The sequence below is a fragment of the Cyrtonyx montezumae genome, unplaced genomic scaffold (genome assembly GCF_038088225.1).
Source record: "Cyrtonyx montezumae isolate F1298 unplaced genomic scaffold, pur_monq_1.0 scaffold_3, whole genome shotgun sequence".
NCBI lineage: Eukaryota > Metazoa > Chordata > Aves > Galliformes > Odontophoridae > Cyrtonyx > Cyrtonyx montezumae.
This window is the reverse complement of record NW_027072034.1, coordinates 9,357,008-9,379,341: the sequence shown is the minus strand read 5'-3', so window position 1 is coordinate 9,379,341 and position 22,334 is coordinate 9,357,008. Positions and strand designations below refer to the sequence as shown.

The following is a 22,334-nucleotide window of genomic DNA, read 5'->3' as shown; positions in this document are numbered from 1 at the left end:
TTAATTGACTTTCCTGCTTAATACTTGAAGCAATACAGTGAGTTGATAGAACAGGTGGTATCTCTTAGCAGATGGATACTACATGCTAGCTGTCTTTAAAGAACAGATGATTCTGATTTGCCTATCTGCTATCTTACTGTAACTGGGTTTTGAATGAGGTCATCCTAATTATGAGTCATTTCACAGATGAGTGACTTTATTCTACTATCAGTAAGAGTTCTCTTTCATAGCATCTTCATCTGTTATTGATAGCAAGCATCCTTTCTCTCATTTACCTCTATAGTTCAAGTCTCTCTTTCTAGCTGTATTAGCACAGTAAATACCAGAATAAAACAGCCTAAGCTTACTTAGGAAAGGAGGCAGAAAGAAGAGGTGGAGTGTAAGTGAATTTTTAAGCAACATACTCTTCTTGGTGCTGGATGTCAGGAAGTCAGTGTCAATTGGTTGATACCTCAAATTTCCCAGTCTGAAGAGAACATAGATAGTTCTTGGAACAGGTTGACTGAAGAGGTTAAGGATGCCCCATCCCTGGAGGCATTCAAGCCAGGTTGGATGTGGCTCTGGGCAGCCTGGTCTAGTGGTTGGCGACCCTGCCCATGGTAGGGAGGTTGAAACTAGATAATCTTTGAGGTCCTTTTCAACCCATGCCATTCTATGATATAAGAGAAGGAACTCTGATGTAAGATAAGAAGTTCATGACAGGTAGTAATACTTTTACAGTTTACAATTAAATTAAATTGTACTTGTGGGTAAAAATTTTGTGAGTGGATTCATAAAATCATTTCAGACTTTTTCATTTAATCTGACAGAAGCAAATTATGGAACTATAGCTCATGCATCCATGATTTCATGCTTCTGTACCCTAGGAAACGAGAGGAAAATCTCAACAGGTTTCTCCCTGGTAAAACATTTTTAGTTAGTAAATAATTCTGAAGCTGCACATTCAAAACATAGCCTCACTATGCAAGCCATGCTGTCACTTCCAATCACAGCACTTCCATATTTTTCAGTGTGTGCACAGGCCCACTTCTCTTTCATTCTCAAGAGTAGAAAGAGTCAGTCCTGAACACTGTTGATGTTTCTTGCCAGTTAGAGTAGCATAAAAATTTAGCCAAGTGTTCCTTTGTAGAAACATTTCAGTCTGAAACTCATGAGGTTTATAAATATAAACTAAACTGAGTGTTAAAAAACATGAGGAAATGTCAAACTAATATGCATTTGGTTTAATAGAAGTATTGTCAGAAGTAATGTTTTCCAGTGATGGCTTTAACAGAGAGTGAAAAACAAAACTTGAATGTATTTTGTAATGTCAGTTTGTTTTAATTCATAAAGAGGAGAAGCAATTAAAACTCCTAGACTACGATAAAGAGTGTGTAAATAAAACAAACAGGAGAAAATTGGACTACATTTACAAAAAAATTTAAAACATTTAGTAAACATGATTGAAAAAATGTTGTATGGAAAGCATAGTCTGGTTGCTGTTGTTTTTTTTGTTTGTTTTATTTTTTTCCAGTTATTTTGATCTTCTTTCTCTTGGCAGAACTATATCTCACACTTTCTGTGTAAATGTCTTGGCAAGACATCCTCTTTCCCTACCTGTTTCTAAGTTGGAGTGGTACTAAGAGCAACAAATGTTTAATCATCATTTTAATGTCACAGAATTCAGCATCTAGAAACCAATATTCATTCTCTGACTGGTAACTCTTTTCAGCCCCACTGTGTGTTGGAATTACAATACAGTCTTTAATTACCTAACCATATATTGATCATTATTTCCAGAGAATCATGATTCTATTCAGGGCACAACATAGTCAACCCAAGTTAATGAGCTAACTTCAATATTTATTTTTCTTTGCTTTTGTGTTGATGTTATTTGCCTTAGTGTTCATACCTGTTTTGAAGGCAGAACTATTAAGTTTAATAGTTTAATAGGAATTTCCTATGTTATTTATCACCAATGTATTGGAATGCTTTACAAAAAGGGTATTAGTGTAGCCTTGGAAAAGTGGAGCGTATGCCAAAGTTGCATACTCAGTCTCAAGTTTCTGATTCTGAATAAACCATTTGGGAAATAAAGAACAGAAAGTAAAGAAAAAAATCTCCTGACTTCAATATTATTTAATGTTATTTTAGAGGAAGTTATGTAGACATGGTTTTTAGTCAATGGCAAATAGTCAAGGGAATTGGCACAAAAAGGAAGGGATTAAATGTATCAGAACAATGATGTCTTAAAGACAGCATCTTTGGCAAATACCCATTTCTCTCAATTGACTTGAAAAGCAACCCATTATTTTCACTCTAACTGCTTGTAGAAAGTATAAGAACTTTCCTGGTATCATAAAAACATATTATATGGTAAAGGAAGAGACAAAATCTAATCAGGAGTAAGATTCATCTGTCTGTGGCAGGAAACTACTGTTTATCGTTCATCCTAAATCTTTTAAAATGTAGACTTGAAACAAGTTATCAATTTCTGCTTACAATAGTACAATTCACTACTGAATCTCAGTTCATCCTCAGAAGAGGTTTGTCTGATTGTACCCAACCAAGGATTGTTTTCTCTTACAAAGTTTGTTTTTTTTTTTTTTTTTTTCAATTTTCTTCTCTGTTGCATTTTTAGTTTTGTACCTGTGAAGGCCTGCCAGAGTTTTCTCCCACCTTTCTAATAACATTTCCTTCCTTTCATCACTTTCCTTTTCTCTTATTGGTAAATAGGAATGGATTTTTATTGTCATTTTTTCCTTGGCTTGTCGTACAATCTTGACCTTATCTTTTATTTTTGTGTTGCCATTTATTTCATTCTTCTTTCCTACCTCCAAGTTTCAGACTGCTTCCATGGCTATCGTCGTCATCTTTCTGTCTCATTTCATTCATCTCTAGATTCAACTGCATTGCCAGTTATGTGATTACAGTGTACATTCCTTGCATTCTCTGCAGAAATCTAGCTTATGTTCCCATGGTAGTCTAATTATTCTCCCATCTTGCTCCAAAGGGCAAAAGAAAGTGCTGTTTCTGTTTAGGTGACAGTTTTCTGGAACAATGTAATGCATTAAAGCAGACATTCAGGCCTGTTTTCATGGGTTTTTACTGTTAAAATGAGAATAATTAAGGAATGGAAACAATCAAACAAATAAAAAAAAATGCAAAGACATTATGGAGTCTGTCTGAAATAAGTAACTAGTATGATAATTCATCTCCCCAGATCACATATGCTGATTTACAGGGATGAAACATTTCTATAGTGTTTACTTTCTTCAGTCTTCCACAGTCTTAACTGCTGCAGAACAAAATTAATCTCCTTCTCGTCAGTCTCCTACTGCTCAGAGGCTTTTGAATAGCAGCAGGAAAGTATGACAAAAGACTCTTCTCAGTTTTAACTCTGCTATTGCCTGTCAAATCTTCGGGTTACAGCTGACTGTCTGCTGATTTGAAAAAAAAAAAAGCAAAAAAAAAAAAATAGAACTGCATTGGTTTCATTCAGCTTATAGTTTTGAGACCTCCTTTTCAGAATTTTTTTTTAAAGCTGAAACTCTGCAGAAGCTGATAAGGCTTGGAAGGAGTGAATATATTCACTAATAACTCAAAGCAAATTTTCAGATTGACATTAATTTGATTCACCGATACAAGTGGTGGAATTAAGTATTACATTGCATTTTTATATCCTGATATTTCTTTATGATGAATATCTCAGAGAATGTAATGAAATTAACACAAGTACTAGAAACATGACAAGAAAGTGATCCTGATGAGTGTTCAGCTGAATGAACGTAGATAGGCAAATGGGCTCTTTTAATATTTGAGTGTGTCTCAGAGGAATTATGTAGGTGAGTGTTCGCACATAGGAAGCTAAAACATTATCCATTTTCAAAACATTATTATTCTGAGACTTTTAAAATACTTTCTTTATATGTAGTTGTGTGTTGTATTGTTGACACTGCTTAAAGGATTGCATAGTGATGCTTCATGTGAGTATCAGAATCCTCAACTTGAAATCCTCTATTGCCTGTAGCTTTCTTGTCATTCTAAACAAAATGGCAAGTGAAGAAAGATCCTTATCCTGTCAAGCTTCACTAATATGTTGCATTTCCTGTAGTGTTCTTCTAAAGTGTCAGAATGTTGAGCAGAATGTTAGCACCATTCAAAAATATCAGCTAGTTCACTATACCCATACCTATCTGCTACTTGTTAGCATCTTAGAAATAAGCTGTTGTGTTGGAATTGCTTAGACCAAGTCCTTCAGAGACAACAATTGCAAAGAAATCAAACTGCTGTCTCCCTCCTTGGCCTGGGAAGATCTGAACATTCTAGCTGTCTCTGCAGCCAACTCTACTGGAATTTGAAGAGTCACTTCAAAGTTCAATTGTTGGTATCTCAACCCCTGTTAAACTCTGGACAATGCCCATAGAATTGGTTTCAGAGCAATATTTAGAGTCCAAAGGAACATATCTGTTTAATCTGGCAAAAGCAGTCTCAGCAGTATTATTAAGCCACTGAGGAAATTTTCAAATGCCATTTTCTTTGTTCTTCTTCCTTCTGGCATCTACTCTGAATTGCTTACAGATCAGAGAGATGTGAAAGTCCCTTATGATTAAGGGACTCTTTGTGAGAGAGTGTGGGTGGCCCTGTGCCAGACCACTGCTTTTCATTTCTCCAAAACCCATCACCTGCAAATGACAGACAGTAGTGACTGAGTGAGCTGTTAGAAGGAAGGTGAAAGACAGAAAAAAAAACACAAATCAACTTGGAGTGTTGGCAGATTCACAAATACGTGACTATTCTTCCATACTTATCCCAAGGCAAGATAGTGGCCACTGGATTGGGTATTACTTCACACAACTGTTGCCCTTTAGAAATCTCTTTTGAAAAGAGACAAATTTAGAGACATCTCAGGTCACCTGTCTTAAGTTAGAAGCTATTTAGCTTTACTGGTGCCCAGTGGGCTGTAACTTGCTATTTCAAAGCACTTGTGAACAATTTGAGAACAGATGATGCTATTGATTACAGCAAATAGGGCAATGATTAAAGATTGTGATATCCTTCTATTTCCTCCAAAAGGATTTGAAATTACATTTATGGGTCCATATGTTCTGAAGTGGGCATCTCTACACTGCAACTCTTGAAGTCAGTTAATACATTTTGTATTAATTATTAAGAGGTTAAGGAGCGTGAGCAGGAAATAGACTGGTGGAGTAACTCCCTGTCATATATGTGAGAAAGGCTTCTCAGTGATACATCCCAAATAGTGGTAGAACCCTCCCCTGCTGCCATTGGGCAGAGAGAAGGTACCTAAGAGATGGGGAGGAATGGAAACTGGTCTCGTATCAGAGTCATAGGCAAACACCATCCCTATCAACACTGATTCCCCAGCTGCCCCTACATAATAGGTTTGAGACTGGATCTTGAAGAGGTAAGTGAGGATATGGTGGAAGGTGCATCCTGAAGATTGCCTAGGGTGAGGCAGTCAGTTCCATGCCTCAAGACTGCCTTCACCTAGAAGGAAACAGGTGTGATTGTCATAGGCATCTCCCTTCTGAGAGGAATACAGGGCCCTACGTGTCAGCCAGACCCTGTCCATAGAGAGGTGTGCTGCTTCCCTGGGGCATAGATCAGGGACATTACTGAAAAGCTTCCTGGTCTGGTTCAACTTTCTGATTATTATCCTTTGCTGACAGTTCAGGTTGGAAGCAATGAAATCACCAAGAGAAACCTGTGGGCTGTAAGAGACTTCAGGGCACTGAAGTAGTGGTGAGTTGAGCAAGAGACACAGAGGACCAGCAAGACAAACCTTATAAATATGTGGCTGAGAGGCTGGTGCTATTGCAGGAATTTTGACTTTTTTGACTATGGGGTGGTTTACTTGGTGCCTGGGTTGATGTCTGCTAATGTGTCTCACCTGTCTCAAAGGGTGAAACAGATCCTAGCCCAGGAGTTGGCAGGGCTCCTGGAAAGAGCTTTAAACTATGCGTGAAGGGGGAAAGGGATGATGTGAGGCTTGCTAGCAATGAGATTAGGGGAACAATGTTGGGACTGAGGGTTAGGCAAGGGGCTCAGCTGAAGTGTGTCTATTCCAATGCACCCAGCATGGGCAACAAACAGGAGGACCTGGAAACCATCGTGTGGCAGGCAAACTAGAACTTTGTTGTTACTGAAAAATGATGAAATCACTCCCACAACTGGAACATTGCAATGGATGGCTATAAGCTCATCAGAAGGGACAGGCAAAGAAGGAGGGGTGGTGGCATTGCTCTTTGTGTTAGAGTGTTTCACTGTTGTTGATCTAGGAATGAAAAGTTGGGTAAGGATCAGAAGGAAGGCCGACAAGGCAGATGTAGTGGTGGGGGGTCTGTTATAGACCACCTAGTCAGGGTGAAGTGATGGGAAAGGTGTTCTACAAACAGCTGGCAGAAGTTGTGTGATCGTCAGCCCTTGTTCTCCTGCGGGACTTCAACTTCCCTGATATATTCTGGAAATATAATACAGTGTAGAGGAAGTAGCCTAGAAGGTGTGAAAGAGAACTTCCTAATGCACCTGGTAAGAGAGCCTGCCAGGGGAGGAGTCTTGCTAGACCTGCTCTTCACAGAGAAAGACTGGTGGGAGATGTGGAGGTTGGGAACTGTCTTGGGCAGAGCAACTGTGAAACAGTAGAATTCTCAATTCTTGGTGAAATCAGGAGAGGGGCCAGCAAAACTGCTACCTCAGATTTCTGCAAGACAGACTTTGGGCTATTCAGAACACTGGTAAGGAGAATCCTTTGGGAGTCTGTGCTTAAACGAATAGGGGTCCAGAAAGGCTGGTCACTCCTCAAGAAGGAAGTTTTAAAGGTGCAGGAGCAGGCTGTCCTGTGTGGATGGACAGGGAAATTTTCCTGAGGCTCCAGGAGAATAAGAGACTTCATCCTAGGGAAGAAGGGACAGGCAATTCAGGGAGAGTACAAAGAAGTTGTTAGGGTGTGCAGAGAGAAAATTAGGAAGGCAAAGGTCCAGCTTGAATTCAAACTGGCCACTGTATTAAAGGACAACAAAAATGAAACACTATTTGATCTAAGCTTGCCATTTTCACTTATGATATTCTTGCAAGTGGATGCACTTTATTCTGTGACATAACTGTGATTTTATAGAGATATGTGTGTGTAGCCTTGTCTTCATCAGCACACTGAATTTATAAATACTCCAAGTGCTTTGCTGTATGAGCACTTTTTAATTCTGTATCTCTACTATGCAGTGAGAATACATATTAGGGAAATGGAAAAAAAGAAACATTTTTAAATGAATATAAATGAAAAATGATCTTTTTTTGCTCTTTTTTTTCCTTTTCCTTTTTTCTTCTTCTTTTTTTAACCCTCCTAAACAAAGTATAAATGCTGAGAATAGTAAGCGTTCTAATTGTAATTCCAGAAACCTCTCATGGTATTTCTCATTTATTTATTTATTTATTTAGCAAAATGCATGTGGAAATTACAACTCCCCAATCTAATTAATTCTACTCACTAAGATTCTGACTGGCAAGTCTTCTCTACACTGAGCTTTTGTGGGTTTGCTGTTCATATTTCTTAATTATTTTGGTCAAAAAACTCTCTCTATGCTCATTTGCCTCAATTAATTTTACTCAATTATGATTGGATACCAAGCAAAAGTTTTTTAAGAAAAAAATTCCATGTGTTTTTGCTTCTTTTACCCTCTAGGCTCTTTCATTGGTTTTGCCAATATGTCTGCTTTTTTGGCACACCTGCTTTTGCTGTCTAGATTGTGCTAGTTCTTTTCCCAGAATCAATCGTGAGCAGCTTGCAACCAAATGCCTGATTAAAAAGTTAGCAGACCTTGAGTGCAATTACTTCAGCTCTATGGCATTCACGCATTAAACCCAGTGCTAATTGTTTCCCATTTTTGTAACGATCCTTATAATAGGATAAAAACAGAAGAGATCATTTCTTGAAGTTAAAACAGCAGAAAATAAAGACATTTGCTCTGATTAATCATCTCAATATGAAATTAAACACAAGCACAAGTAAACATAGAGGGTCCTTGTGCTAGATGCCAATGGAACTGGCATTGGTACCGTTTGAAACACTTATTTTGAAGGCTGGTACAACACACATTTTTCTTGTTTAGGCAGAAAATAAGATGGAATAAGGAGGGTTTTTCGAATTGTTAGTTCAGAGGAGAGCTACACTTTCATTGGTGTAAGCAGTATTATCATAGATACAGTTTATATTATGCTGCGTATAAAAATATTCAGTTTTCCACAAATGAATATTTCTGTGATTTCCTTTGGACTGCTAAAGGATGATATCTTGTTGTTTTGACTATATTTTTTGTATTTGAAGAAATATTTGGGGTTGTTTTTTTTTTTTTTCCTTGGCTTCTTTTTTTGGGGGGGAGGTGGGGGGAAGTGGATTGGCTTTTGTTTGTTTTTGAGAAGGAAAATATCCCCAGATTATTTAGATCCATCAAGTGGTATACATAACTAACTGTAGCTATATGGCTATACGAACCTCTTTATTATTTCCCTCATGTTCCATTTTTGTCTTTACTTTATCCAGTCTTCAATCAGATTGTAACTTTTGTGGAGGAACAGCATTATTTTCTGTGTTGTCTGAGTGTTACTTTTCACGGTGTGACTGTTCTGTTTTCTCCGCCATTCTTTCCCTGACCAGTGTTAAACCTTTTACAGTTAATAAATAGAAATTATAAACATATTTCTTATACCTCAAATTACACAGTTACAAAATATACATATATTTTTTGAAGAATAAATATTGTCTACCTGAGCATCTTAAATTAATTTGCAGACAGCATGTTACCTTTCATAACTATCATGCCTAGCTAAAACAGGCAACGATCTCTTGCACGTATCATAAATGTTGAGTGAGGGCAGCTGGTCTCTTTTGAGAGATACTCAGTACCTGAAAATAGACCCCAGGTACCTGATTCTGAGCATAATAGGAAACTTTGCGTTGATTACAGTGACTGACACTGTATTTCTTATGAAATCTGTCACAAAGCCCATCTCTGAACTCCATGTGCTGTACTTTAACCACATGATTGCCCTCCATCCCCTGGGTTGGAATGACAGCTTATATTCTCTCACATGTTAGCTTCTCTGTCATTTTCTGTTTAGCTTAGAAACTCAGTATCATGAATTCTTTAAAATGCTACTTGTTTGACCTGGCCCCTGATTTTAATTGTTAAGATCCAGTCTAGCATTCCAGATGGTCCCACTCTACGTGGGCTAACAAACTGGACCTGGTTGGCATTTAGCTGTTTCTAAGGAAAGTGCCAGCTGTTAGTAAATTTGCTTATTACTGAATATCATTTCAGATGATACTACTGGGTGAAGTCCTAAAGGATATTTGGCATTATTGCACCAGTGTAAATTTGTAGCCAGCATTATTTAGTAGTTTCAACTTACAGAAAAACAAACAAACAAAAGTAAAATAAAAGACTCAAGAAACTGCAGCTCATCTATGTTCCGGTGGAAGCATTTAACTTCTTCACTATTAATTTGACTATGTACAGTTTTATGTTGAATTATTATTTTGCCTCTGTAATTAACATAACATGTTCTAACTGTATTATCCAGACTTAAAAATCTCTAGAAATGAAACTATTAACTTTTCATTTTCCTAAGAAGTAATGATAGATAACTTTGCCTGTCTTAGAGCAAAAGCCACAACCTCTGGTATTTTGTGAAGTACACATGAGGTACTTGGGGTTGTGTTTTAAGCTTGGTTGAGAAACCATATTCAGATTTAAATTTTTATACCAAAAGAACTACATAGTACGTCCACTGGAAGCAACACATGAAGGAAAGAGTATGTTTGATGAGTGTCTTCAGTACAAAAGTACCGATGAGTGACATGATTTCAATCAAACAGACTGATAATTTCAGAAGCATTCAGAGAATTGACTGCTGACAATGAAACCTTTGAATTTTATTGGCTTTACTGAAAGTGAAAATGTTGATAGACCAACCACAACTCCATTGAAAACAAAAGGAAGCTTTTAAATGAATTTGCTAAAGCCTGTGTTTATTCTTTCAAATAACTGAAATTCCAAATGATGTCAGTAGGTATTAGAGTTGCTATTTGAAGGAATTTCTCAGTCTTGAATTTGTCTGCTCCTTTTGCTTTATGTTCATTCTTCTAGTAGCAGTAAAACAATAATTGCATACTCTTCCTTTGCTCATTCACTAAATATAAATATGTGGTTTCATATTGCTTCTCAAATAGGTGTGGGCACCTGGCATGTTTAACCAGTTATTGCCCTACTTGCATTTTCTCTGAAAACCTGTTGGATTTCCTATCTAACATCAATAAAGGCCAAATTGCAAGGTTTGCATGCATTTTTATGTGCCTTGGCAACCTCTGAAGACTGAGTTAAGGTGGCTTCCACAGGCACTGTGCTCTGTGATGTATTCTATGCTCTGATAACTAAAATCTCAAAGTATCACCACACATTTTCTTCCATCTGTCATAGCAGTACATTTGAGAAGGAATTCTGATATACTACATGAGAAACTGATATTGAAATAAGAGTTTAACTTTTTTCAATTTGTCCATATATAGATATATTTTAATCAATATTTGTTCCGATGCTGAATTCTCACTCAGATACACATTTTCTATCATCTGTTCTGTAGACAGATGTTAATATAGTATAGATCATATAATGATTCAACAGCAATACTTTTTTTTTTTTTTTTAAACTTTCTGGAAACAAAGATGTGTGCATGTGCCTCTACAGTTCTTGCATGAAGTACAATTTAATCCTTTTTGCCTGTGTTTTTCATGCTTTTAGTTACAATAATGCTCTTGCATAAAATTATCTGTGCAACAGAATGTGCTTGTCAGTTTGCTTGATGAAAAGCTACCATTTGCAAAGTATGTGTAAATTACCCTTGAAATGTTAGTAAATGCTGGGCTCAAAAGTCAGCAGTCCTTGCCTATCTTTATTAATAGGCATGGTCATGTGCTCTCAGTGGAAGGTACACAAATGAGTCCATCACATTTAAATACTGGGATCAGGGGTGATGACATCCAACAAATTCTGTAAAATGAGAAACTTGGTAGTATGTAAATTAGAAGAAAAAAAAAAAGCACCAATCACTAAATGTTTTATGCCCAAGCTACGTATTTCATGTCCTCCTTTCTGTTGGTTTTTAGACACATAACATTGAAGAACTCACTGTTAGGCCAAGATCAAATGAAGGTCTGTACTTCTGAAGAGGTGACTAAGTGAATCTATTTCCAGTAGAAGCTAAGCAGAAGATGATTATAAACATTAGCAGAAGTAAAGTAAAAAAACTTTTGCAAGGTTATTATTTTATGTCACTGAAAGAAAGACATTCACTAGTGTAAGTTATCAACATTAAACTCAGCTGGCACAAATTAGTTTAGATCACCAATATAGAACAAGATTGTGAAATACTAAACTTGTCATTCAGCCTATTTCAATGGGACCTATTGCATCAGCAGCATTTTCTAAAACTATCTAGGTAGTCAGAGTTCTTGTTTTCCCCATAAATGTTAATATGTCAAGAGCTTGCCATATGTAATTTGTGAAAAATAGTGAAAATTGGGTAAAGTCTAATAATAATAGTGATTCTTGTCAGCTCCCATTTTATTTCTACTTGAAGCCAGCAGAAACTACATTTCCACTGTTACTCTTACAATAAGATGCCTATGAGAGTATCTGCTGTTTTGATAGTACAGTAGTACTGCTTTGTGTAGATGAACTCCACATGAAAATACCGTATTTTTCCCCCCTTTCTTCTTTCATATTCTTTGTTACTTAATGAAGTTGCAGCTTTCTTACTGCCTAAGCTGCTGATGTGTGTACTTAATGATTTTACAAAAACAGTGGTGTGGAAAAACCTTAATATGGTTACTCTTTCACATCTTATTTGGCATGATAATTTAATGTACCAAAGATTTGCCTTTTACACTCAGTAGTCCGAATAGCACAGGAATGGAATACTCATTATCAAACCAAAAAGGCCCATTCAACCTTTGAAAGATCTAGCCTTATCTGTGGATTTAGCTTTTTAAGCTTTGACATCATATGGCACTAGCAGTCAGATGTGCATATGTCTTACATGTGGTGAAGGAAGCATCTATATAAATAGGAAAATTTTATGTAAATATTTGTTGCAATATGTATTGTTTCCTGAAGAATTTCTGAAGAAATTATTTTTCATTTTCTGTGGCATACTTACGTAAAATGAAAATTCCAAAGCTTTGAGATTTCAGCAGGGGAAGAAAAAATAAAAAGTAAAATACAATTTAGAAATCTACTCCTAAGGGCACCCTATCTCAAATAACAAAATACAGGTTTTCATGGTGAAAATGCATTATCGTCTAATTTATTTTTCTGACAGAGATGTAGGTATATTTTTACTGTGGTGTTTTAATTGCTTTATAGTGAATGCAATCAAATGGGATAATAATATTCATTTCATGACTGGAATATTATACAAATTGTATCTTTCCAAAGATGTACCAGCTTAACAGATACGTGCTCCTTGGCAATCATGTCCTTGTCTCGCTCCAATTTATAGGAGGGAGAGGAGGTTCTTTGATGTATGTATACCCAGCCTGACACTAAGGAACAATGGTTCCAATGTTGGTCCAAACAGTTTATTACAAATCTTTATCAGGGAGATGGGGAAGAGGAGGATGGTCACTATTGCCAATTAGAGTGATGGTAAAGGAAGGCGGGTGATGGAAAAGATAGGAAAGAAGTAAGGATTGCGTTAAGTGGGGAGAGTCACCATTGGGATCAGGCAGTGGTCCCATTGCACGCTGTTCCGATGGTCCAAGGCTGGAGAGCAGGAGGGGAGAACAGCAGCAGCGATGGCCGACCTTGGGCAGCAAGCAGTTACTAGGATGGCAGGGTCCAGGAGAAAGCAGCAGGTCTCAGGTAGCATGCCCAGGAGGGAGTCCATCAGCATGCAGGGATCAGCTCATGAGAGATCCAATGGCAGAACACCTATCCTCATGGTTATTGATCCCTCGTTTATCCTCCATTTTTCCTACCTATGTGACATCACTGGGTACTCAGGTAAGTGTCACGTGGGTACTTTCTGAAATGGCTATCTCCTTCAAGATGAGTCCATACAAAAGACTGTTTGCTGGCCATTGAGCTGTGGCTTATCTCCCTCTTGTTGCCCCAGGATGTGTCATCGGTGTCCCTCCGGCAAAGGATTTTGCTACCCTTGCCCAGGACTTGCTTGGACTTGTCATCAGCAAGCTTTGAGGCAGTGGCATAAAAAATAATAATCTCTTACAGTCCTCTTTCAGCTTTTCCAATGTCGATTCATTTATCTAATGTGACAACTGTATTGTCCGTAGCATTAATAGATGTACAGCTGCTTTCTAGAATCATAGCATGTAAGAGGTCTTATCCTCAAAGGGCAGTATTGGTGCTGTTTCTGCTTTCAGTGTTTGCAGGAGAAGACATGACTGATGACTCAGAATTAATTGTAACCCAATATGCTGTCAGTGACAGATATCTGCTACACCCACTAGTAGTACTTCAGGAGGCAATGTTCTCATGTACTATTCCCCCTACAGCATGCCTGTAAATTGAGAGCCTCCTTCCTTGTTCTCCTCCAACCCCCATGCTAGTACAGAAATCTATAAGAATTCAAGTTCTTTCTGCACATAAAAATCCTCATTTTATCCATGAGAAAAATGATCTTTAAAATTGCACATCCTCAAACTCACATAATAAAGTTAAGACTGACATCAGACTGTCACTGGAAGCACAGATTGTCTTAAAGTGTTTTTATTCAAAATCTTAAAACTCTCCCTTTTCCACCATTACTGTCTCATTCCATCTTTTAAAAAATGTTAATATGTCCTATGGCACAAAAATTACTATTGGACTGTTGATTATTGGACTGCTGTTAAATTGGTGGAATTTCAATTATGTCTTTCTTCTTTGATACACAGTTAAAAATTAGTGAATTCAAAATCTGGTGGCATATTTATATATATAGTTATAATATAGAATCACCCCAGGTAAAAGATTACTACCTTTACACAAGAACCATGGACTGCTTTAGTTCTGAGGTTATTTGCCATACTAAAGAATACTAATGGGGCAGAACACTAAGAATTTCTTCTTTTTTTTTTTTCTTCTCATCAATCTTTTTCTTAGATATCACTGTGAAATTTCCTGCTCCTTGGTAGGAAAGTATATCTTTAGAATCATAGAATAACATGGGTTGAAAAGGGACCTCAAAGATCATCTAGTTTCAACCCCCCTGCTATGGTCAGGGTTGCCAAGCACTGGACTAGGCTGCCCGGAGCCACAGCCAGCCTTACCTTGAATGCCTCGAGGGATGGCACATCCACAACCTATCTGGGCAACCTGGTTCAGTTTCATCAGCCTCTGAGTGAAACACTTCCTTCTAACATCTAACCTGAATCTCCACTGTCTTAGCTTAAAACCATGTGAGGGTGATGGAGAACTGGCACAGACTGCCCAGTGAGGTGGAGTCTCCTTCTATGGAGATGTCCAAGACCCACCTGGATGCCTACCTGTGCAACCTGGTTTAGGAAGCCCATTTTGGCAGGGTGGCTGGACTCTATGATCTCTAGAGATTCCTTCCAATACCTACAGTTCTGTGATTCTGTGATTCATTCCCCTTGCTCTGTCACCATCAACCCATGTAAGCAGTTGTTCCCCCTCCTGTTTATATACTTCCTTCAAGTACTGGAAGACCACAATGAGGTCTCCCCAGAGCCTTCTCTTCTCCAAGCTAAAAAAGCCAGTTCCCTCAACCTTTCCTCATAGGACAGATGATCCAGCCCTCTGATCATTTTAGTGGCCTTCCTCTGCACCCATTCCAAGGGCTCTGCATGTTTCTTGTGTTGGGGGCCCCAAGCCTACAGTTGGGTCTCACAAGAGCTGAGTAGAGGGGGACAATCACCTCCCTCTCCCTGCTGGTCACTCCTTTTTTAATGCAGCCCAGGATATAGTTGACATTCTAGGCTGCAGGTGCGCACTGCTGACTCATTTCCAGCTTCTTGTCCACCAGAATCCCCAAGTCCTTCTCAGTCAGGCTGCTCTACAGGAGTTCTTCCTCCAGTCTGAATAAATACCTGGCACTGCCCCAGCCCAAGTGCAGCACCTCGCACTTGTCCCTGTTGAACCTCATTAGGTTCACATGGGCCCATTTCTCCAGCCTGTCCAGGTCTCTCTGGATAGCTTCACTGGATCTGCTCCGTGATCTTCCCAGTCACAGAGGTGAGCTTCACTGGCCTGTGTTTCCTCTTTCTCCTCTTCTTAAAAATGGGAGTGATGTTTCCCTTTTGCCAGTCATCTGGGCTTTCACCTGACAGCCGTGATTTTTCAAATATGATGGAGCATATCTGCTGCAGTGACTGAAAGTGATGAAGGCATATATCCACAGCACTTCTGTAACAGTAATTCTCCCAAACCATTGTTCATAGAATCTGTAAGATTGGAAAAGACCTCTAAGATCATCTAGTTCAAGCATCCACGTGCCACCAATATTACCCACTAAACCATGACCCTAAAAGCATAGTGAGAGTTTACTTCCTAAAGCATAGAGATAGATTTGAGCTAGAAAATTAATAATGGGTCATAAGACAACACAGAAATATGCTTGGCTTTTCTTATCTGCTTTTATAAAAAAAGATGCAATACCAAGAAATGATTATTGATATGATATCATATATATCAATTTATCCAATGAAATTAATAAGCTTTAGGCAACTGAGTACTTCCATAACCTGTTAAATAAACAAAATTTGTGTAAACAGAAATTGAAAATATAACTGTTTATTTTTTCATAACTTTGTCATTCATGTAAGAAAATAACATTTTCCTTGTATAAGCAGCTTCAAAATAATGTACATTCCTCAGATGGGAAGTATTCTCAATTGTTTTTCTCTCAAATCTGGAAATGTACTTTATGGTTAAAGTCCCCAGAATTTTATTACCGTATGCACATTACTGAAGCCAGATGAGTTTAACAGAATATAAATCAGAACATATTTATTATTATAATTAAACTTGTAAAATTTCAGCAACAGCTGTTTTTACATTTTCGTAGTTCATATACATTATTGATCAATGCATGCTTTTATTAATGTAAAACTTCCGAGAGTGTAGAGAACTTAGGCTGGTTATCATTATAATTGCTACAGTGCTTCTACAATACTTCTTCAACTGAGTGCACTTGTAATGTGCTTTATCTGTCTAGCTTGGAGGAGCTCATCAACAAAACCAAACTAAACAATCAAATTGAAGATCACTGAAGTCTTTAAATGAATAAAGATCACACATAATTCTATTACAATTAAATTGTTTATATGTGAGTTTCTTTCCATGGTGTAATATTACGAGCTGTAATGCATACAAGTTATTTTTATAAAATGTGACACAGAAACAAGTCAGTTCACAGTCAGTGTGATATCTTTTGTTTGTAAGATCTTTTTCTTCAGGTTCTCATCTCCCAGTACTTGATTTTCAACTAAAGTTTCAAGTGTTGAATGTCTAAAATCACATCCTTAACTCATTAAGGACAAAATCGAAGATCTACCTTTTCCTACTGGCAGGTTAACTTTGGACATTTAAATTTCAAAATTCTGGATTTCATGTCTCTCTATAGTCAAGGAGTAAAAAACAAATTCAGTAAAAGGATCAGTCTAGAGTTTTCTAGAAGACTTTTCCTCAGGGTTTCTGGTAAGAAACAGTGAAATAATATACCAAACTGTGGTTTCCTGTGGCCATTTGGTTGAATAATGCATCTGAACAATTTTTAATGTTTTAGTTTAGTTATCAGTTGCATATTGAACGATTTTCTTTTATGTTTTATTGCATACAGCAGTTTCTTATCTTCCCCCACTTGTCTTTCCATGCATCTGTGAAATTAATTTGCATAATTATGGGCTTAGAACTGATTTCCTGCGTCTTAGACAATTAATTCAGGGGAGGAGACTAAGACAGAAAATGTTGACAATTTACTGGTATTTCAGCAGATTCCCAAGCTGAACAAGGTAGTACTCCGATTTAGACTAGATTAAATTGTACCACTCAGCTTTCAGGTTAGGTCAAATTTACCTTACAGTCAAGATGATTTAAGGTAGATAACTAATACTAATTAGAAAGGCAATACTTAAAATAAAATAGATGACAGTTTCTATACTTTCTGTCCAAATTAAAAAGGAGAAAAAAGAAAAAACAAGAAAACAAGATAACAGAAGGCAAACCAACAACAACAAGAAAACCAGGAAAAAGTGTATAGCATGAAGACTAATGGTTTCATGAAATAAACTAAAGGAGTGTCACAACATTAAAAAAAAAAAAAAAAGGATAAAGAGATTAATACAGCAAACGATTATTAGAAGTGTGGGATTTGATTGTAGCTCTTACTTTATTCACTGTGTCTGCAAAAGTAAAGGAACTGCCCAACCAATGGGGCTGTTTGCTCTCCATACTTATAAGTGCTTAGTTCCTTCAAGCACACATTTTCTCCCCAGTCAGTGGGAGACAGCAATTGAGACTATCTGTCTCTGAGTCACACTTTTCACACTGAAGACAGGGCCAGTTATCTTCAGCCTAAGCAGTAACAGACATGAGCTGATTATATGTTTCCTTTTAATATATTGCAGTGTAATTTACTGATTTCTATGACATTTTGCTACAGTGAAATTGAGTAGAAAAAATCAAATGGCGATCTGACTTAACAACAGTGTACATTCTGGAATCGATACTAATGTTGTTATGTTAGGGAGAGAAAACAAGAGAATACCTAACCACTCAAACTACCTACATGTGCAGCATGATATGAAAACTTAGAATGAAGATATAGAATAAATTGCTTTTTTTTTTTTCCATCCTTTCCTTAGCTTGAGAAGTTGATAGAAACCTTTCCTACCTCTGCCACATTGGTTCTCTGGATAACAAGATGAGAACAGAGAATGGGTTATCCTATGATTCGAGTAGGATCCTTGAATGAGCTATAGCAAACATAATTTAGACATAATCATGAAAAAAAAATCCTATTGGCAAAATTCTGGAAACTACTGTAGTTTATACAGAAATTGCAGAATTGATCCAAGACTATTTTAGAAGCAAGGAGGACTTATTAAAAGAGAGAAGAATAATTTTACTTTATAGTAATATTCTTTCATGACCTCAAGTGAAAGACGAAGTAAGAAAATACGTATAAGATAACTGGGCTGAATTATAGGCAGCCTTATTTGTGGTCTTTGTGACCTTCCTGCACGTTACACCATACACTTTCAGAGGTCACAGTCTAGAAAATACTTGAAATTCATCTTGCCAATTTTGAAAATAGAAGATTATAGGAGACATTTATTAAGCCAGCCAGAACTGAAAATAATGACAAACAAAACAGCTATTGTTTGTTTACAAAACAAACTAATACAGCAACCATATGCTAATACAGAGACCTTGCCAATTCTTTCAGGAGCAAATATAAACATAGATATGTTTGTTCAAGTTTCCTGTTGTATTTTAGTTCAAAAAATAATCTCCTGTCCCAAATGACTCAATCAACACATTAAAAAAGTGCGCCATCAGTGCTCCCAGCCTCGGTGCTTAGAAAAATCTTATGAGAAAAGAAGGGTTTAAACTATGTTTTTTTTAAAACCCCGTTTACCTCCCCCTCTGAATCTGTTAATCTCAGTTTTGTTACTTCATTTCTATTTACAAGCTTGATATCATCAAAAAATTATACCCACATTTTAGTACATGAACCAAGAGTCTTTGTTTTGATCCTGAGAGGAACAAACTTTACCAGACAGATGTTTTCCACAGAGGACCTCCTAAGAAGCATAGTTATTTTTTTCATCCTTAAAATATTTTCTTAAACTTGTGCACAATTTCTTATTTTTTTTATTTTATATTCTACAGTTTTTTCTTGATTTATTTTCACCTTTTCTTCTTTTACTTTTTTTTTTTTATTATTTGTGTGGTGTTTAAGTGTCAGAAATTTTGATATATATTCTCATGTATCTTTTTCCATAAAGTTTGCTTTTTCTATGTTTGTATTTTGAACATCTGTAGGGAGAATGATTTTGTCTTTTTTTTATTATTATTTATTTTATAATGTTCTTTTGTCACCTTAATGCAAAGAATGGCATAATAAAGGAAAATGAAATAATTTTTGTTCTTGTAAGCGCTCCCATCTGAAGTATAGATTTCACATAAAATTGAAGCTGTGTCATGCTTAAATAATACTCTGGTATGCAAACATATGGTCCATTCTGTACGGCTTAGTTTGTCTTGGTTTGAATCAGATGTTTTGATGGCTTCTACCTGTCTAGAAGGCCAGAAATTTAGGCTCATAACATGCAAATATATTGAATGGAGAAGTGGATGTTTTATTTAACTGCCTGCTTTCTAATCAGAGAAAGCAGTTCAGCTGGTAGTGTAGAAACATTTTTGTTTTTGTTTTTTAATTGTATCTTGTTTAATCATAACGGACAGTATCCTGTGCCGAGTCAGTCGTTGTGAGAGACATTTAGCAGCAGAAAGAATAGAGTAATCATCTTGGCTTCTTGATTAGCAAAACCAAAACAATAGGTGCGCAATGCTTGAAAGTCTAATTTTGAGAATAAAGCAATCTTTCTGTAACTTCGTTTGATCTGAATATGTAATTGGAATTAAAATATATTTTAGAATCTACATTATTTGATGGTTTCTGAAAAATAAGTCAGCAGGAAAAACAGTGCCAAATTTTCACCAGTACTGATCTCGTCTGAATACTGGAGGACTTGTTACCTGGTATGCTGTAAGCCAATCTCACACACCAGGATGAGATGTTGATTTACTACAAAGTTGCACAGGTTTTGATGTTAGATGGCCTTCCATGAAGCTAGCCCACTTTTGCAATGTATTTTAATAAATAATTGTATCACTTTACTACTACCCCCCATACAGCCTCAACTTACCATTGGTCAGCTGAAGGTAGGGCTAGTCTCTCTACAGGCCAACTAGATACGCTAATTAACTACATTTTCCCAAGATGGTCCTATCTTCAAAAGCAAGTTCAGACATCACATTGTGATTAAGAGTTCCTCTACTTAATCACTTTAGCTGTTTCTAGAATGGTCATCCTGACTTAGATGAAACCACATATTTGCTATATCTAAAGACCGACATACAAAGATTTCTACAAAGCTTAGTCCTTACCAACAACATTGGCCTAACTATTCTAGAAATCCATGCTGAGGTCTGCTACCCACAAATTCTTCAGCTTTTTGTAAGGATTTCAGAAATGTATATTTTATACACAAGGCTACTTTCAGAAGCAGTAGATTTGTATGGAGTGAAATCAAAAGTTCTAGTGTCAGAATGTATTTTATAAAGCTAAGATTTTCAGAAATAAAGTATTTTGGTCCAATATATTATGTTTTCAGACTAATATGCAGCATTGAAACATTATGAAACTGCTCCAGGTGTTTGTAGCTTTTACTTTATTTCCAACTAGAATTCCTTACATCATAAAAACAGAAGTGAGAAATATGTGACAGAAGAGTATGCTGCAGCTAAGATGTATTTTTAAAACGCGTTCTGTATCTTGAAATAAAAATATGTTAATGAAGAAACATGTAATATACTATGCCAAGCACAGGTTCTACTTTTCTGTGCCTATGCCAATAAGACCACCAATATCTCCATCCTTTCCCATCCATTCCTCCCTAACCCCCAAAGAACTTTTGTTCTTACTGTCATTTTCAAGTATCACAGCTATTACTTGTATCTTTTAATCTTTCAAATTACAGTTGTAAGAAATTACTATATGTTGTTTAAGTTTACTTATTTATTTGCTGCTTGACTAGTTTGATGTATGATTGATTTAATATAAATTTTATTGTTACTACTATAGAAGTACTGGCTGGCTGATCACCTGGTCTGGAAACAGCAAAAAAAAAGTTCATATTACGCTTGAACACAACTTTAATCAACACCAGAGTTTGCTATTTTTTGTTACCGTGTAAGAATTATACAGAATTATTTTTCTCTGCACCCCTTGTGGGAGTGAAGTCATGGTTCACCTGCATGAGCTTTACGGAATCCAGAAAATGTGATTAATAGAAGAATGATTCAATACATCTGATTCTAGTTGTATTTTTCCTAATTTTTAAACTCAGCCCAGATTCAAAGGCATTTTGAGTCAAATTGTCCTGAATTATATACTAGAATTACTTTGACACGTTACTTTTTCAAATGACACAAATCATGTTTTTTATTGAATTTTCCTTTTTATTTTGAATTTCACTTAACAAAGATGTGATGTTTCCTGATTAAAGATTGGACCTAAAGAAAGCCCATGTGTTACATTTTTTCCCCAAAAAATGATGATTTATGAACAAATATGTCACAGATTGTAGATTTGAAGGTTGGCCATGTGGTGTGGAGATGAACCATAACCCTACCTCATGATGTATGTACTCCTTCTGAATATACTGTAGTATAATTAAAACTGTAGTTGCTTGTTATCACTGATCCCAGTGTTGTACCACGTATAAATGTTTCTCAGAATAAATTAATTGTCTTTAGGTAAAAAGAATTCAAAGCTTCATTTGGATGTATGAGGAACAGATAAATAAAAATATAGTCTATGCATGCTGTAGGATTTTCTTCTGAAATAAGTCCCTGATAGTATTATATACAGAAGAAAGTCAATATGCTTTGGAAAGCAAAAGCCATTTTGTGAGTGATAGCTTTTTTAGAAAACAGTTTGAATGTGTTCAGTTTGGAATCTTTCATGTCCAAAGGGTCTGAGAGGCTCTTTGGAAGCTCTCTACAATACAACATTGCATAGTAAGGATCTAACTCAGCCTGCTTTCCATAAGGATTTGTGGAAGGGAAGAGCATCTGCTTTGTTAACCATGGACATGGAATAATAATTAGAAGGGGAAGCCATAAACCAGGGACACACACTTGGTAGACAAAGGAGATGAGGTACACAGATAACTCTTTGATGCCTTCTTGTCTCTTAGATTGTTCATTGGTGTTGCCCTGCAGTGTGTCCACAAACAGGCCTATACTGTTCATCTAGCGTATCGAGGGGCCTATTCTTTGAATTTGATAAAGCCGGGATGAGAGTGTCATCCAAAATCAGTAGGCAGAGGGGCCGTGCTGGTAACTGGAGCACCTACAAGTGTGCTGCATGCTGGTGACCCTGGAGGTGTGCAGGCCTGTTGCATCTGCAAGCCTGATGGAGGAGAGTATGGGCTGTGAGAGCAGCACTGTGCTGGGGACCATGGAGCAGGCGGCTGCATGGAGCGTTCTTTAAGACACTCATAAGCTTCTAGCCGATGGAGTGGA

General features: G+C 36.9%; 1 protein-coding gene across 1 annotated transcript in view; it reads left to right on the top strand.

The window, feature by feature from the left end:
- Positions 1–22,334, top strand: part of PCDH9 (protocadherin 9) — a 682,686-nt gene that overhangs the window by 427,613 nt on the left and 232,739 nt on the right. The window lies entirely within an intron of this gene.